General features: G+C 38.3%; 1 protein-coding gene across 8 annotated transcripts in view; it reads right to left on the bottom strand.

Moving 5' to 3' along the window:
* Positions 1 to 17,288, bottom strand: part of PPM1B (protein phosphatase, Mg2+/Mn2+ dependent 1B) — a 60,148-nt gene that overhangs the window by 29,425 nt on the left and 13,435 nt on the right. For 4 of the 8 annotated variants that reach the window (XM_082049617.1, XM_082049618.1, XM_082049612.1 and 1 more), the window contains exon 2: positions 3,449 to 3,593. The gene's annotated coding sequence lies outside the window, so the exon portion shown is untranslated. Of the gene's footprint in view, positions 1 to 3,448; positions 3,594 to 11,090; positions 11,441 to 13,374; positions 13,491 to 17,288 lie in introns of all 8 variants that reach the window. The other 4 variants (XM_082049613.1, XM_082049614.1, XM_082049615.1 and 1 more) reach the window with 4 other exon arrangements.

Below are 17,288 nucleotides of genomic sequence, written 5' to 3'. Positions count from 1 at the left end.
TTACTTCTCTGAAGTCCTAACATATATTCTTCTCTGATGTTTCCTACCTCATACAAATCCTACATGAGGTCCTTATCTCATATACAGGGAACATAAGCACTAATTCAGGCTCAGGAAACCAAAGACATCTACACTTTTGAGGTATGGAAGACAAAAGCCATGTCCTGTGACACAGAATCAGTAATAGGTATCCTTTTCCCTACAGCTACATAGTGAAGACTTTATTTGGTATTGGACCAGCCATATAGTAAAGGTTGCTAAATCAGATCTGTGTTCAAGTTTGAATTTCTCTACTTAAAAGAAAAACAGCCTCAACCACTGATTTTCTACTAACAAGACAGCAAATGGTTCTTGCTCAGTTACAGATATGCACAATTTTCTACTACAGCGTAAGCTACTTTAAATTAAAAGCATGCTCCTTTGCATATAGATTTATATTTAACAGGCCAGAAATATTTACTTGGTGGTTGTCATGAAGGCAGTCAAAATGTAATTAAATGATAAAAGTTAAAAGCCATAATCAAAGTTTTTGTAGTTATTATAAAATAATTTTCAGATCACATCAGTTTCAAAGAGAACACCAGAACTAGACAAACATCTTGATGGCCAACAGTCCCAAAGGCAAAAGCTTATCTTTCCGTATAATGAGAATAGGTCAACATGAATCTTTTGGGTTTAGGTCATAAAACTGTACCATAAAATGTCTCTTCCTCAGAAGGACTCACTCAATGGACCAGTCACGTTTAATAAGTCAGCACTGTGGAAAAAAAAACCAAACAGTGCTACAGTTTCCTGTTACAAAACACATGTGCTCCTGGTATAAAAAAAAAAAAAGAATTATGCAAGTGACAAATAAATAAGCAAAATATCTGTGACAAACAATTTCAAAGCTTATTGAAAATGCAGAAGGAAATACGTTTTCTGATGTAAGTAAAAAATTCAAACTGGGTAGAGAGGTCCTCTGTCTCCATCTTATACTCTCTCTAGTGTGTTAGTATGTGCATGCACACACTTTACACATTCTATGTGTCTACACACACCTTAGATGGTTGCAAACTGGCTTAGGGAGAGAAGCCAGAGAGTGGTAGTCAATGGTGCGGAGTCTAGTTGGAGGCCAGTATCTAGTGGAGTGCCCCAAGGGTCAGTGCTGGGGCCAATATTATTCAATATATTCATTAACGACTTGGACGAGGGAATTGAGTGTACTATCAGCAAGTTTGCTGATGACACCAAGCTAGGAGGAGTGGCTGACACGCCGGAGGGCTGTGCTGCCATCCAGCGGGACCTGGACAGGCTGGAGAGCTGGGCAGGGAATAACCTGATGAAATTTAACAAGGACAAGTGTAGAGTCCTGCATCTGGGCAGGAACAACCCCAGGTTCCAGTATAGGTTGGGAGATTACATATTAGAGAGCAGTGTAGGGGAAAGGGACCTGGGGGTCCTGGTGGACAACAGGATGACCATGAGCCAGCACTGTGCCCTTGTGGCCAGGAAGGCCAATGGCATCCTGGGGTGTATTAGAAGGGGGGTGGTTAGTAGATCAAGAGAGGTCCTCCTTCCCCTCTACTCTGCCCTGGTGAGACCACATCTGGAATATTGTGTCCAGTTCTGGGCCCCTCAGTTCAAGAAGGACAGGGAACTGCTGGAGAGGGTCCAGCGTAGGGCAACGAAGATGATTAAGGGAGTGGAGCACCTCCCTTATGAAGAAAGGCTGAGGGAGCTGGGTCTCTTTAGTTTGGAGAAGAGGAGACTAAGGGGGGACCTTATTAATGTTTATAAATATATAAAGGGTGAGTGCCATGAGGATGGAGCCAGACTCTTCTCAGTGGCAAACAATGATAGGACAAGGGGTAATGGGATCAAGCTGGAACACAAGAGGTTCCACTTAAATTTGAGAAGAAACTTCTTCTCAGTGAGGGTGACAGAGCACTGGAACAGGCTGCCCAGGGAAGTTGTGGAGTCTCCTTCTCTGGAGACATTCAAAACCCGCCTGGACATGTTCCTGTGCGACCTCACCTAGGTGTTCCTGCTCCAGCAGGGGGATTGGACTAGATGATCTTTTGAGGTCCCTTCCAATCCCAAACATACTGTGATACTGTGATACATAATTGAGGGGTGACTTGCTGATTCATACAGAAATCTGAGGAAGTCAGACACGGGCTGGGCTACATGAGTGGTAAAAGTCCATGTCAATATAAATTAGTCTACAACTTGGACAGTCTAATAAGAGTTGTGTCTTTTTTCAATCTGTTACATCACTGCAAATTAAGTACAAACATTCAATCTAGATGAGAGTTATAACAACAAACCCACCACCAAAACCAAACCAAACACTAAACTGAAACCTTCTTTCATTGTAGCAGAAGAACAATCAATGCAACCTCCTTGGCACAAACCTGTCACTGACCTATGCATCACCCACAGTAAGACATATTAGACTGCTTGATACCAACAGTCCAAACTCCTATCCTGCCACTATTGACAAGTGCAGCCTAAGGCAAGCAACTCTTTCTGTCAAAGATACCAGAACAGAAATCAAGACCGAAATGCCTTAACTTTATAATAATTCTGCAAATTCAGCATATGCAATAAATCTGTTTCATGGGTAGTCTTCAAAACACATACCACCTGTTTAAAAACAGAAATAAATTATTCAGAAACATACAAAACAAAATATGCAATCTCTATGACAGGTATTTGTAGTATTTAATTTATCTTAAAAAAAAAAAAGAAGCCAGAGTAAAAGAACTTTGACTTTTAGTTCCCTACACAAGTTTAGAAGGTAGCGACTGAGTAGTGAGACAAGAGTTCTCTCCATCATTGTCAGATAAAGTTATGATGCAGAATCAGCAGCCAAAACACTTTCACTGATCTGGAATCAGACACTAACCTTTACCCTTGGAAAAGGCAATTCAAGAGTTAAAGCTACAGTGAACTTGTAACAACAATTTAGATATTTGCTGTAACTGATTAGAAAAGGTAAGTTAAGCAGTACTGCTGCTACTAGTGCATTTGAGGTAATACAGATCTTGAGGGGAAAAAAGTCACACACAGATGATAAGTTGATCTCACCACAGTGGCATAACACTTCATGACTTCTACTGACTGACACCATACAGCCTTTTGTGTGAGAAAGTACCTTCCTCAAAATCTAGGTCAGCACACATTTAGGTGTTGAAAAATTAGTGGTTTTTTTTTCCCCACTTATTAACAGTGCTTTGTACTATAGCAGAGAGAAGCTATACTTGAAGTTATATTTGCTCCTTACTAAAAAGAACATTGAGCAAAAGCCAAATGCATTTAAAGAAGAAAAAACACATCTTTTTATCCAATCTTTTCTGAAATTCCTGATAAACTCCTGGTTAATTACAAACTGCAAATTAAAACAGTCAAAGTAAAAGCAATTAAACCTTCCCATAAATTTACAAGTGGCAGAATTTGTTCTTACCTGTAATTGCAACCTTGTCAAGGTTTAAGTCCAGTGCTGAAAGAATTAGTTTACATTCCTGCTGCCAAGAAGGACATAACAGAATGACTTGCAAAACCTTGAGATAACAGTACAGGACCAAACATCTGCTTTATTTTGGTATTTCCTAGAAAGAAACAAAGAAAGTAGTTAGCTAAACCAGATGGTTTACAACAGATTTGTACATTAATTTTTTCATGAATACAACATTTTCCTAAATAGAAGTGTGTGAACTAAAGCTATGGCTGGATGTCAGACCCTTCAGTACATTCTCTCAACACCATATTGAAGATTAATGCTAACAAAGAATCATATTTTTTTTCCTATTTCCTTCAGCAGCACAGACTAGCACTTAAAAAGTCATCTAGCTTGTTACCTGGCATTCAAGTTCCTAAATTCAGTAACAGAGGGAATACCCTTTGCATGCCTGCTATTTAATTTTATTCACCTGCTCAAATGACAGAGTACACTGTTTGAGTGTTTGACAAGACTTAAACCCACAAAGTACATGTATAATTTGTAAGCTACTTATTCTGCTTGCTCAGATGTAAAAATGCGTAAGAGTTTAAAACAAAAGCAATAAGCTTCAGTTGCAAAAGTATTTCAGCTCCTCTGAAATAAGAATCATGTTTCTTTAGAAGTCTTTTCTATAAAATTCACCATAAATTCAGCTTAAAATGTAAAAGTAGCAGATAACTAACAATTCAGATGTGTCTATCTACAAAAGCATCTACCCTTTGTTTTGAACAGGATGCAAATGCCCAAATCCCTTCATGGATCAGGGACTACATATTTAATCTTATAAACCACTGCATCTTACAAAAGTTGCCATGACAGTACACTGGTAGAAGGAACTATCACAGGAAGAATTTTGGACAACAGCCAGCTTTGTCTGTGACATGAGGGAAATACAAGCCTTATTGTAATACTGATGATTTTAAACCGATTACAGCACTCTGATGAGCTGAATGAGCGATAAAGGGGACATACTGTAGACCTTTTAGCCCACTGGTTGAAAAACAGAACCATGACAACATTTCATTGTGGCTTGCCTCTTCCAAACACTAAATAGTGATTTTCAACTACCATGAAGCGTCGTAAGCAAGAAATTACTGAAAAGAAGGAATACTTTACTATTGTTTGAAGAATTGTAGGGGTCCAGTAAGTTTTATGCCTGTAACTTTACACTGCTGCAAGCCTTGTGTTTTCCCCAACATTCTCTCTCTCTTCTTAGGAACCACAACAGGACAGATAGTTTCAAGAATCAAACTAAGCCAGAAAGAGTCAATGGTTTTCTGCCACTTGAGTCTTTGCACCAGCTTTGAAAATGCAGGATCAGACAAGTGTCAACACCAGAAAAGCAGAACCAGCAGCTGCTGCCGATTCATATTTGCTCTGAGTATTGTGAAACTACACCTTAAGCAGCATCCACTAAATTACTAATTAACTCTGAAAAAGTATTTTGAAAGAACTAGACAGCAAGTATCCTAAATCATTGTATTGGATGACAAGGCAAGAGTTCTCCCCAAAAAAGTTAAACAGTTTATCAGTAAAAAAGCTGTTTCCACAGCCAAGAAATTAAGGAGGAAAAAAAAAAAAACCCTAAAACCCACACACCACCACAAGCAGCAGAGATTCACAAGGTTGCACAAAATAGCTTAATTCCCTCTTTTTAAACACACCAGTGACTAGAGCATGAGCAGTGAATGTGTGAGCAGAATGCAACTCCCTTCAAGCACTGTCTCCCATCTTCCGAATAACTCCTTAACTATGAGGATACAGGGTGCTTGTATGATGATGAGGATACAGGGTGCTTGTATGATGATGAGGATACAGGGTGCTTGTATGATGATGAGGATACAGGGTGCTTGTATGATGATGAGGATACAGGGTGCTTGTATGATGATGAGGATACAGGGTGCTTGTATGATGATGAGGATACAGGGTGCTTGTATGATGAAGCACTCAGGAACCTCAGTTCTCTTGATGCTACTCCAGTAGCCTTCAGAAGCAGCTGACTCACAAAAGCTGACCAGAAGACAAGAATTAAGCTTTCCAGAAGCAAGAGCCTTGACCCTTGCGAATTCTTCTACTCCACGGAGAATGTGAGAGCTCAGAGACAGGTTGCCGACAGTAAACTCAAAGGCAGATATTTTGGGCTAAGAGCAGTATACATTCCTATTCACCCAAATTCTATCTACACTAATTCTCAGAAGTACAAAATACTTAGTATTTAGTGTCTTAAACCACGAAAATACCTGAAGATATGCACTCCACCACTGAACACTGCACAAAGAAGAGACATCACTTGTACATACTTCTGCACTATAGTGACTGTTACTTGTTCAATTAAGCTGCACGACTTTTTTTCCACAGGAAAAGACACTTAGATTCATGATACATCTCTGGCATAACAAGCTATTAGATCCAGCCCCCAATAATTTGCATGTACAAAATGCTCACATACACAGATGAAATGCCTTTGTCCAGATTGCTAATCATACATTACATGACAAGAATAAAGCTGAATGCTTCCTATTAAAAGCTTAACAAAATTACAAGATGTATTAAACATTTTATTTGGGCTCAAATCTTCGGGGTATGTAAACACACAATATCTGAGTAAGACTAAGTTAGTTCAGTAAACTTTTATAATTTTTGCTATCAAAACACCAGTACACTACAGTAAAATTGAGCAAAACTTAAATACTCCTTTGATAACAAAGAATTTGAATTTCACCATGTTTACAGTATTTTCTTCAGAAGAGAAAGACTATGCTGCCAAAGCCATCACTACAAGTACATCACTAGTAAAGAACGTAAACCAATATTTAATAGTAAGCACATGAGAACAAGCTATTCAGTTATGCAGAGAAATTTGAAGAACCCTACCATGTTATTTTACAGAAGGGTAGACATGAAATGCTGGTCTTCCTGAGGATTAAAAACACAATAATCATGTTTAAAAGAAACAAAACCCACCACAACATCCAGTCCTTTGCAAGTTTCCAGACTCTGGTTGAAGGAGTACCAGAAAAACACTGGTTTTATTCTGCTCCACAACCAGCTACAACTCTGACCTTTAACAGATCACCAAATCTTTGCTGCTTTTAAACAAGTAAACAAACCAACTATCCCCATTTCTGAACATCAACATAAAGAGTTATAATCTATACATCATAATTGACCTTATGACATCACAATACTACCACTGTCAACATCATTCCCCAGAATTGTAAACTGTTTCACACAGATGATAGTAAAGGATTTTGCAGAAGCAAAAGGTAGTAGGACAGAGAAGGAAAAGAGCAACAGTGTAAGCTCACCATAGGCTAGCTAGTGTATTGCGACCTCCTAACCACATGTTCCCTACATATGGTTAGCATAAGACAACATCCCTCTCCTGAAAGAAGCATCCAACTGGTTACCTGTTTTTTTTCAGGAATATGAGGACATACCAAGGGAATGCGCTAGTTGTGCTGTGAGTTCACACAATAGTTCTTCCTTGCTCTACATATATGACAAAGCCCAAACTAAAACAGGAATTAATTTCTGTGTAATTACTTGAAACAACATACCACTTTCACCCAGAAGAGAAAGTTGTTCATCCTTTGTAATAAACAGATAATAAATTCTCACTGCATTTGCCAAGTGGTTCTGGGTTCTATACAAAAACATTTTGAATTAACCAAGACTGGGCAAAGCCTTGATTTGTGTTTTTGTGGGTGTGAGGCATTTGTTTGTGTTACAACAGTTAAGTGAAGGAGAACGAAAAAAAGTTTGAAATTAAAACCTCTATGAAGTACTTTAAGTGTTTTATCCTTTTTGAAGGAGTTGATCTAGTATTATGGTTTTGTAAAAAGTGCAACAGTTATCTTTGCACTGCATTTTAGAAATAACATGCAGGGTTTCTTAAAAAAGTAAATACCTTGAAATAAATTTACTCGGGGTTCTGGTGAAAATTTAGTTCAGCAGTTTGAAGTTTGCAGTTCAATGTTTCATTGCAAGTTAGTTATTTGAACTATTCAAGGCCGAATTTCAAACAAAAACACGCTATTAGTCTAGTATTTTACACTAGTCTAAATGCTTGATAACGCTATGAGCTTAGCATTCTACTTAGATCCATACTTTTAAATATCATTTCACCAATGGTGGATTTAAGTTATAGCATCAGAAAGCTGCTTTTTGATACATCAAGAAAGCAATTACAAACCAAATCCGAACATTTTTCCTGCAGACCTACCTTTAATACCTATTTGTAAGGCAAATCTTTAATTGCTAAATTATCTGTAATTTGTTTGTAGGTAAGCTTTAGATCAGGAACTTCACATTATGGCTATGTAGACGTCTTGGCAGCAGTGGCAGCTTAAGCAGTATTTGTTCTCAGAAGCTTGTTCCTGCTTCTATGCTGATGTCTGTTGCTCAGCCACATACAGAGCTGTGCTGGTAAAGCGAACGCATGAAGCACAAACTGCTTATCTAGCTGATGAGTAACTAACTCTGTTGAATTATACAAGCAGAAGATGCAGGAACACCAAATGCCAGCCTTACTAGAATTCAGAATGCACATATGCAATCTACATTTCCCTACTGGGAGATCGCTGGCAAGCACTTACTCCTCTGCTCCCCTTTAAGAGATCAGAGTTATACTGAGCATAACCCAAGCACAGAAACCTAGAATCATCTCTCAATCAGTTATGCTGGACAGATTTTCAATCACCCAGTTTCAGGAACGCTGAAGAGAAAGCGCATCTAGCATGGTTCAGTAAAAATATCCAAGTACAAAACTTTTTCATTTTCAGTTACCTGATCTTTAATTGAACTAAGGAGAAGAGAGTATCTTCAAGAGCAAAAATGTGCTGCTTTTCTGTGTTTGTGTTCTTTCACCAAAAAAATACCCTCAAAACTGCAAAGAAGGACTGTAAAAAGAGGCCACCTACTTGGAGCGAAAATGTTTATTGGGGCTGCTGGGACTTGAGAGAGAAGAGCTTGCAAAGTCTCTACCTAGCTTTTATCATATCTTACATTATGGCTATAGTGCAAGTAAAGTTCTAGATGTGCCTTCCACAGCATTCCAGGAATTGCAGATTGAGGAAGATGTGCTCATATTCTGTGTGGGTTTGTATTTCTTCTTTCTTAATGCAAAGGCCAGAGTCTGGAAACATCCATCTTCCTGATAGGGATTCAAAATTACAGCTCAGAAACACCAGAATGATTTGCGTGGGCAACATAAGATCAAATTTACTGTTACTTAAGTGCCTACATCTTTTTAGCAAACTCCTATTGTGTTTCCCCGTGAGCTAAATTTATTGTCATCTTAATAGCTAGAACACCTAGGTAGCAATAGCTATTGAATCAGTTTGCAAACATCTGTCCATTTGTTGCCTCTGTGAACATCTGGTCTTCAAATCAATGTTTAGAAAAATACAGCCACTCCAGGTGGATTACTTAGATTTTGTAAATATACATCTACTCAAAACAAGCAGAAATCACAGCCCAAGCACTGGTTAAATATTCTGAGAAATAATCTGCCACACCTGTCATCTGATAACATTACAGGGCACATCTACGCAGAAGTCCTCTGGGCCAAAAAGGCACGTCCCCAAACCACACCCCACTTGACACAGAAGTGAACTGTCTCGTCCACTCCAGCTACTATAGAAGCATTAAAGAGCATCCAGAGTTTGTCATTCCTTTCCCCAGAAGAAGTGCAAGACCATAAAGAACTCTTACAGAAGCAGTTGTCAGGAAAATCAGAGAAAGCATCAGATTTCAGACTGTTTAATTCTGTAGCAAGTATGTGCAATTTGGACAATGAAGAAACTTGTTGCAGACTTCAAAACACTGTATGATAGACATGAGAAACCTGACATAATTGTCTACTTTTACTGTTAAGAGAGCAGAGGTGACTGAGCTCCAAAACTTCAAGATGCTCTGGCTGTAGGATACAGTCAGTTTGATAGTTCTCAAAGGATTGTTATCATTGTGAGCCTACTGTAGTAAATGTTCACAAAGGGGAAGAACAGTTTGTCTGCAGAAGGCTACCTTGACTAATCCTTCTCTAAACAGCTTTCAGACATTTTTAAGCCCACTAACAGCTCAAGTTCCCAAAAGTTAATTTTCATCTGGGTGAAGAATCTCACCCTAAAATCTAGTGGCTAACAATGCATTTAGATCAAGTCAGCTTTTGAATAAAGTCTGGCTACCACCACTGAAGCCAATACCAAGTGTATCTTCAATACCACATCTTATATTTCTGATGCTCCTGACCAAAAAAAAAAAAAAAACAACAACCTAAACTCTGTTTCTTCAACATGTCTTTCTGTACAGATACTGTATTTAGAGCAAATATACCACAAAGGATTCTCAAAGGCACAACAGCAGATCAAAATTCCAGTATTTCAGCTGGCACCAGGTACAGAAAATACAGCAAGAATTCTCTAATATTGCTATATTTGATAATGACAGAAATCAAGTTGTATCAAACTTATGTGGGTGGATTTTATTTATCTATGATACTGATGATTAGGGGAAGGACTTCCCCTCTCTCCAAGAATGCAAGTAAGGTTCCTCTTCTTCCCTTATCTTCTAAAGGTAAGTCTTGAGATACAAATGAATTAAACCTGAGCTATCAGAGCAGGTTAACAAAAAAAGCGTGGACCTTGCTGATGATCCTGTGCAGACAGTTACAGAAAGCATAAATTCTCTGTCACACTGCTTAACCACTTGGATCTATTTGTGACTTTAAGCCACACGCTTGGTTTATACACAAAAAGAGTAAAATTAAATGCAAAAAAGGTCATTCGACACCATAATAAAGTCACCGGCACATTCAAATCAGTAACATAAGAACACCAGTACTACAGCCTGTCAAATATTAACAGTTACTATGCTATAGGCATTTTAATGTTTACTGAAAAGCACAAAACTTGGAGATAATTCAAGCATCTGTTATGTCAACTAACAGCCTACACACACACAATCTTCCAAAAGAACTAATTTAAATAATACAGGAACTGAAGCCTCCAAATAGAGGTTGGTAAAACACAGTCATTTTTACACCTCAAATACAGTTTTAGAATATTTTTTCTTAGTCTCTTCCATGTTCAGAAGTTTTTTCCACCTATTAGCAAAGTTACCTCAGTAACAGTACTGCATTAGTATGAAGAGAATCAGCACTTAGAAATGTAAAGACATTTTCAATGGGGTCTATTTACTTAGAAATTTACTCCCTTATTGCTAACACAGATTTATCATCTTCCTAATTCAATCCAGTTGAACTGATTTAGTTCATTTCAAATAAGGTACATATCAAAGTGTATAGGTAATATAGATATAAACAAATGCTTAAGAGAAGCAGCTGATCCTACATATGTAATGATATACTGCCATAGTGTAACAGGATTACTATACCTGTAATCACATGACATATACTATTCAATCCACAGTATGTTATAGAAAGTTAGTTTTCAGATCACAGATGGCTTATCAGACTACTCCAAAGAACACAGTACTCCCCCGTGCACTTTCAGAGCATGTTCTACTTTTCCATCATGCTAGAGAAACTTTCTTAAAAAGTCTGAAGGACTTCTAGGAACTGCAGAGTGAAACAAATTTCCATTACCTTTTTTTCTGGCAGCAGTCTCCAGTATCGTTGCCTGGACACATGGAATCTTTTTCAGGTGTCTGCATTGAGGCTATCTGAATTGCTTCACTTGTCATCTAAACAGAGGAGCACTTGGCAAGAAGCAGCCATTTAGCAACTTGCAAGCTTAAATACTCAAAGTTTTGTCCAAATTAGTACTGCAACTTCAGTTTCAGAATAAATCAGTCTGACTCACTTTTAATCAATATAGTTTAAACTCTCTCGATTTGCAACATGTATTTCAATGCTGAAGTTTCAAATTATCTATTGAGTAAAAATTGTTTTAATTTTGCCACTGTGCAAGTATCACTATACATGTCGAACTATACCTGCAAAAATTCAAAGGGCAGTTTTATCAATAAGAATATTAAAACTAACATGCAAGAAGACCATGCCAGTTTTCAATAAATCAATAACAGAGAGAGTGCTTAAAGGCATTATAGGCAGTCAATGCAGTAATGATAGGTCTACATGGACTTGACAGCAAAAAGCATTCCAGGAAGCAAGCATGTTAATAATTCAACATTCATTTTATGCAATTCTTCAGGTCAGACATCAGCTGCAGGCAAGTTTGGGTAACACAGATTAAGACAGCATCTCCAACTCCACCAAAGGTTACTGCTCCCGTATATTACTGGCTGCAAGACATGCCCTTGCTGGACTGAACAGGGATCTTAAACATCTTAGCACAAAGATGCATAAAAGAAGACATTAATTGTAGCAAGGGGGCAGACACCCTACTCTGTCATCCCATTTATAGAGGCAACACATCAAGATATTTTAAAAACATTTCTGTCTTTCAAAGCTTGCATCTCAGTCTTACTACTTTACTACACGTTAAGCTCAACCTGCATGTATTCTACACCAGGTTTAACAAACTGCATGGATTAAACTAGGTAGCCATAAATTAAAAAAAAAAAATAAATCTGCTCACAAAGGAATACTCTAGTATTCAGGCTTTTGCAGAATTACAACTGAAAGAATTTGATGAATTTAGCAGTTTAAAAAGAAAAGTAGACATTCAGCTTGGGGATTACACAGATAATTCAGTAAAACCTACTACATAAAAAGCAGAACCACACAGTCACAACAAATTAGAAATAGGTACATGAATAGAAGACTGCTGACCTGAGCCTTCAAATAGGTGCTGAAATGAGCACAATGAGTGCCAATTTCAGCAGGTCTCCACCTCCCCAAAATTGAAGAGCTAGCATTAGGCAGCTGGTTGCCTAAATGCTACCCATACCTTTCAGTCCCCAAAGCATTTACATCCTTTTGAGTGACTCCATGTGAATGTCTCCACTATCTGTCCTGTGGCTGGATACTTTGGCCTTGTATTTCCCTTCCTACACAAAGTACCATCTCCACGATGGACTGCTATATGCCTCTCCATTCATCAGCCACACTTTTTCAGTGGCTCCCTTTGAGTGCCATGAACATGATCCTAGCCCAGCCAACACGATGGTCCGTCAAGACCGGTCCCACCGGAGGGAATTCCACTTTGTCTGCTACTGACTTTACCTCCTAGTCTTCGTTATATGCTCTGCTCTTCCCTGGGGATGGTGTGGGAACGACGTAACAAACGTAATTAAACATTTTGTTAAATTGTGCATGGAAACTGAAGGCAATAGTATCATTCTGCTGAATGATGTCAAAGGCTCCTACCACTTGATCAGTGCTTTGCCTTGCAGACAGATGACGACTGCTTGAAGCCATGGCTTTATTAAAAGCAGTGCATCCACCCTTCCTTCCAAAATGCAGCAAACCCGCCCTCTGACTGCCAATTATTTCCTGGTATTTTGAAATTGACTGGAATTGTCACTCAAGAGCTGTAACATTGCATTCACAGAGAAAATACAACAAGCTCAGCACAGGACATTAAAGTAAACCAAAACCAGTTAATAAGATGCTGCCAATTTAGTAAGACATTCCATTTTATATCATGCAACTTAGCGTATCAGTTTTACAAGTGGGAACACCTATACTACCCAAAAGACAGCTTTGCATACCATTAATACACACTAGTTACACACAGCAACCTACTTAACTATTTTAGTTAAGGAACACAGCCACAGCTAGCTTATATGCCTCTAATCATTAGTGTCTTTCCACAGAATTATGCAGATACTTAATAAATATCCATAATATCTTCTGTAGGAAGAGTATAATATGCAAGAAGCCAGGAACTCAGTACCATTTTGCAAGCCTCAGTATTCATTCATGCTTTTTGCCATCTGATTATGGACAATTTTGAAAGCCTTACCTTGAAAGCAGTACAAAAGTCAGATTTCTTCCAGAACTTTGTCCTTCTGATAAAGATTCACTTTAAAACCTCTTCCTTGTATATTAGAGGTGAATAAAACAGAAGAGCCTGTGAGTCTGAAAGCAGTAAGATGGAAGAATTGACCAATTTCTCTCCTAGTTAAATACAATATTCAATAAAATCTACAGCTCAAGAACTGCTTAAAAGCAGCTTCTAGAGTGGAACTAATAAAATACATGAACCACTGGAAGTGACAAAGTTAGTCAGGAAGTTCCTACTTATCTAAGGTAATGCAGCAAAAGATCATGTGAATGCCTTTCACTTGTTAAGAGATGAAAGTATGAAGTGATCTAAGCTACACCATTCAATGGCCACTATTGGCTGAAAAACCCCCAACTACCAATATGTACCACCTTCACAGAGGTGTGAACAAATCCACTTCCAAACCACAAATACGTACAGCCACCTGACAGAGGGAGCCTGCACACACTTCTGTGTACGCATGCATGTTTAAGTGGAGAGGGTGGGAAAGTCTGGCATACTAATGCAGTTGTTTACAAGAATATATCCAGATCCTGGACTCAAAGGAAGACTAAAAGTAGAGATTCAAACTTACTCTAAAGCACAGAAACCATGACAGAGAAGCCTGTTAATAGCCTCTACAGGTTCATTTAAAAGCAAAAGCAGAAACACACCTGACTATTCACCAAAATTACCTTGGTTAAGAGAAAGAAATAAAGTTGCTTTTCACACAAACATCTGAGAAGGGCTATCACAGGTAAACCCACCATGCCTAGATTGTACCAGTATATAATATCTGTAGCATGACTATCTGATTAAAGACTTCTGTTTTGGATTTTGGAGATGTGTACATATTCTATAGCATCCAGGATGACAGCTTCTTTTCATAGGCCTGGGCAAACAGGGAAGTGAACCAATCTCAGAGAAACCAACATTTAGTTTCCATTTCCAGCATCTTTCCTCCTAGTAACTTCAAACAACAACTGCTCTACAATTTGCTTTGTTTTACTATAAGGTTCAGAATAACAGGTGAGAGTGAGAGACAAGATATACTGATCATTGTAAAGTTCTCAAACTTCTTTTTCAACACCAGCAAATAATTATTTTTTCCTTCATTTCTTAGATGAAACGAGCTTATTCAATGAACGTACCTTGCTTATTCAATGCTTACTCAATAACCAGATTTCAAATAACTAATGCCTAATATAAAAAATAGCCAACAACAGCAACTGATTATGTTCAAGCTATTTTATTTAGCAGCACTAGAATGAAATGTTATTTATACAAGGAACCAAGTTTCCAAATAAAACTTAATGTATTTATTATTTTGGCTACTTATGTTCCTGCTGTGAGTGATTCTTCTAAGAACACTTCAGAGTGTAGGGGACCCAGGGGGTCACCCAGTTCACTTTCCTTCTCAAAGTCCAGTCAATTTTGAACTCAGTCACTCTTGCTTAGGGCTTTATCCATTCAGATCTTGAAAACCTTCACAGAGCCTTACAGGTTCCTTCCTATAACCTCTTAACAATCACCCTTACAGTAAAAATTTTTCAACATATAGCCACTCATTTCAATTTATGACCACTGTCTTTTGTTTTCCCACTGTGCATCTCAATAAAGAGACTGGCCTCATCATGGTGTCCGTTCCTGTATATACCAGATGGTTTCTACTGGGTCCCTCCCAAGTGTCTCTTTCCCAGGGTAAACAAGGCCACAAAAGGCTCTCAGCATGCCCTCATAGGTCACATACTCCAGCCCTCCTGACCATCTTGGTTGACTTGCCCTAAGCTTATCAACATTGTTCTTATTGGTGGGTAGGGAAAACAAGAGCAAAACTGGACACACTGTTACAGATGCAGTCTGGGAACATCTGGAACAAACACCAACTAAAGGAGAATAAAACTGTTTTCATTACTACCAGGGTAAACTGCTAACTTGTATTTAGCCTACTGTTCACCAGAATCAGATCCTTCTCAGTAGAGTTACAATCCCACCAGTCTGTAGCCCTACAGGAAGGTTACTGATCCTGGAAGCAGAACTTAGCATGTGTCCTTGTTGAATTTCCTAAGAGATGCCTACAGGCCCACTCCTCTAGCCTTTCTGAGTACTTTGGGACGGCTGCCCTGCCTTTGAGCCACTCAGTTCTGTGTCTGGAAGAAGACATGCATTCCTCCTCCAGGTCATTAATAAAGACACACACACACACACACACACACACACAAAAAAAAAAAAAAAAAAAGGAGCAGATACTTGAGGAGCTCCAGTTGTAACTGCTGTCCAAGCAGAGTATGAACCACTGTCACCCTTTGAGATTACTCTTCAACCAGTTTTCAGTTTTCTAGTCATTCTCCCAGTCATACTGTAAATAAGACTACTCTGCAGGATAATGTAAAAAGCCCTCCTAAGATCAAAGTGAAAAAAAAAAAAAACCAACACCGCTCTCCCTTTCACTGAAGGCCCAAGCATTTGACAGAAGGCAGTCAGGCTGGTGAAGCATGACAGATCCATGGTAAAGCCATCCTATTTCCAGTCACCTTCTTTTTCAAGGGCGCAGAAATACTCTGTTACAGAGATTGATATAAACTCCTTATTGATAGTGCTATCCAAGTAAAGCAGCATAAAATGCTTTTATCAAGTTAAATAGAAAGTTTTCTTTATTATGTAACATAAGCAAGGATGTCTGAAACAGTAAAGAGGAACCATCTCTAGGCTTCAGTAATTTGCAGAATTCAAATGCTCCAAAGCCTAAATATAAGAACTCTGTGCATAAAAATAAGCTGGTCTCAACAAGTGAACACAGCCAAACAATTGGAGTTTCTGGCTAATTTTAAAGGTAACTGGCAACAAGACAATAATAGCAGAGGCTATAAAAGGAAAAAAATGGTGTTTATAACTCTACCTAAAATTTATTATAGAAACTGGAGGCAAAGAAAGGGATGAGAAAGGAGTGGAAAAGAATAGCAAATGGCCAAGAAAACTTAACCATGTTTCATTAGGCACATTAGAAAGAATTTCTGAAATTCAGATTGCTTATATCTTTTCAGATGGTTTGAATTTCTCCCAGATTGTATTGAAAGAAAATCCACTTTACTGAGACCTTTGAACTTGAACAAATTTAGGAACTCCTGGATACAAAACCAGTCACTGCCTGACAAACAAATACAAACTCTAGTCTCTACAAGTGATGAAATTACTGATGTTTCATCCAAAATACTTCAGTCCCTTTGCAGTTCCTCAAAACTTATACTTGAAGCAGGGAATAGATAAGATACTCTAGCTCCAAATTAAGCAGTAAACAATGCAAACAGCCCAGCAAATGAGCAGAGGCAGTCCTCTTACCCCCTAAGGAAATTTGAAAACGTGACAAAAAGCAGAGAAAAACAGCTTGACTCACTCAGGAACTTTCTGACAAACTCCCTACCATGACCTCTGCTATGTAAAGTTTTGGTTTCTGCTGTATCTCATGTGCCTACAGAATAAAGATATTCTTGTCAGCAAGTGCTGGTATTTATTTAAATAAACCTGAATAACTGCCGTGAAGGCAGTCATATCAACATCTGTAGCAAGCAATGCACTTGGGGAAAATCCAAAAGAAGATATGAACATTTTAAATTTAGTTATAATATTGGTTTTAATATAATTTAATTGCATGTTCTTTTGCTTTAGAATTGCAACATGGCTGGTGACACTACAAACACAGTAACAGTTACAGGACTTCCAGTATGGTCTCCTCTTCATCAGCAGTAACCTTCCCAGTAAATTTAGGACTTCCACTCTCAAGATAGGTCATCAAGTATCCAAACCATTCATTTTCAAAACTGATGTTAGTAACCACACCTTAAAAGACCCTTCTTTGAAACATCTCAGGGTACAGACTTATAAGTTAGGCAAAG

The sequence above is a fragment of the Streptopelia decaocto genome (assembly GCF_964273445.1).
Source record: "Streptopelia decaocto genome assembly, chromosome: 3".
Classification (NCBI taxonomy): domain Eukaryota; kingdom Metazoa; phylum Chordata; class Aves; order Columbiformes; family Columbidae; genus Streptopelia; species Streptopelia decaocto.
The sequence above is the reverse complement of the archived record's forward strand: the minus strand, read 5'-3'. Positions and strand labels throughout refer to the sequence as shown.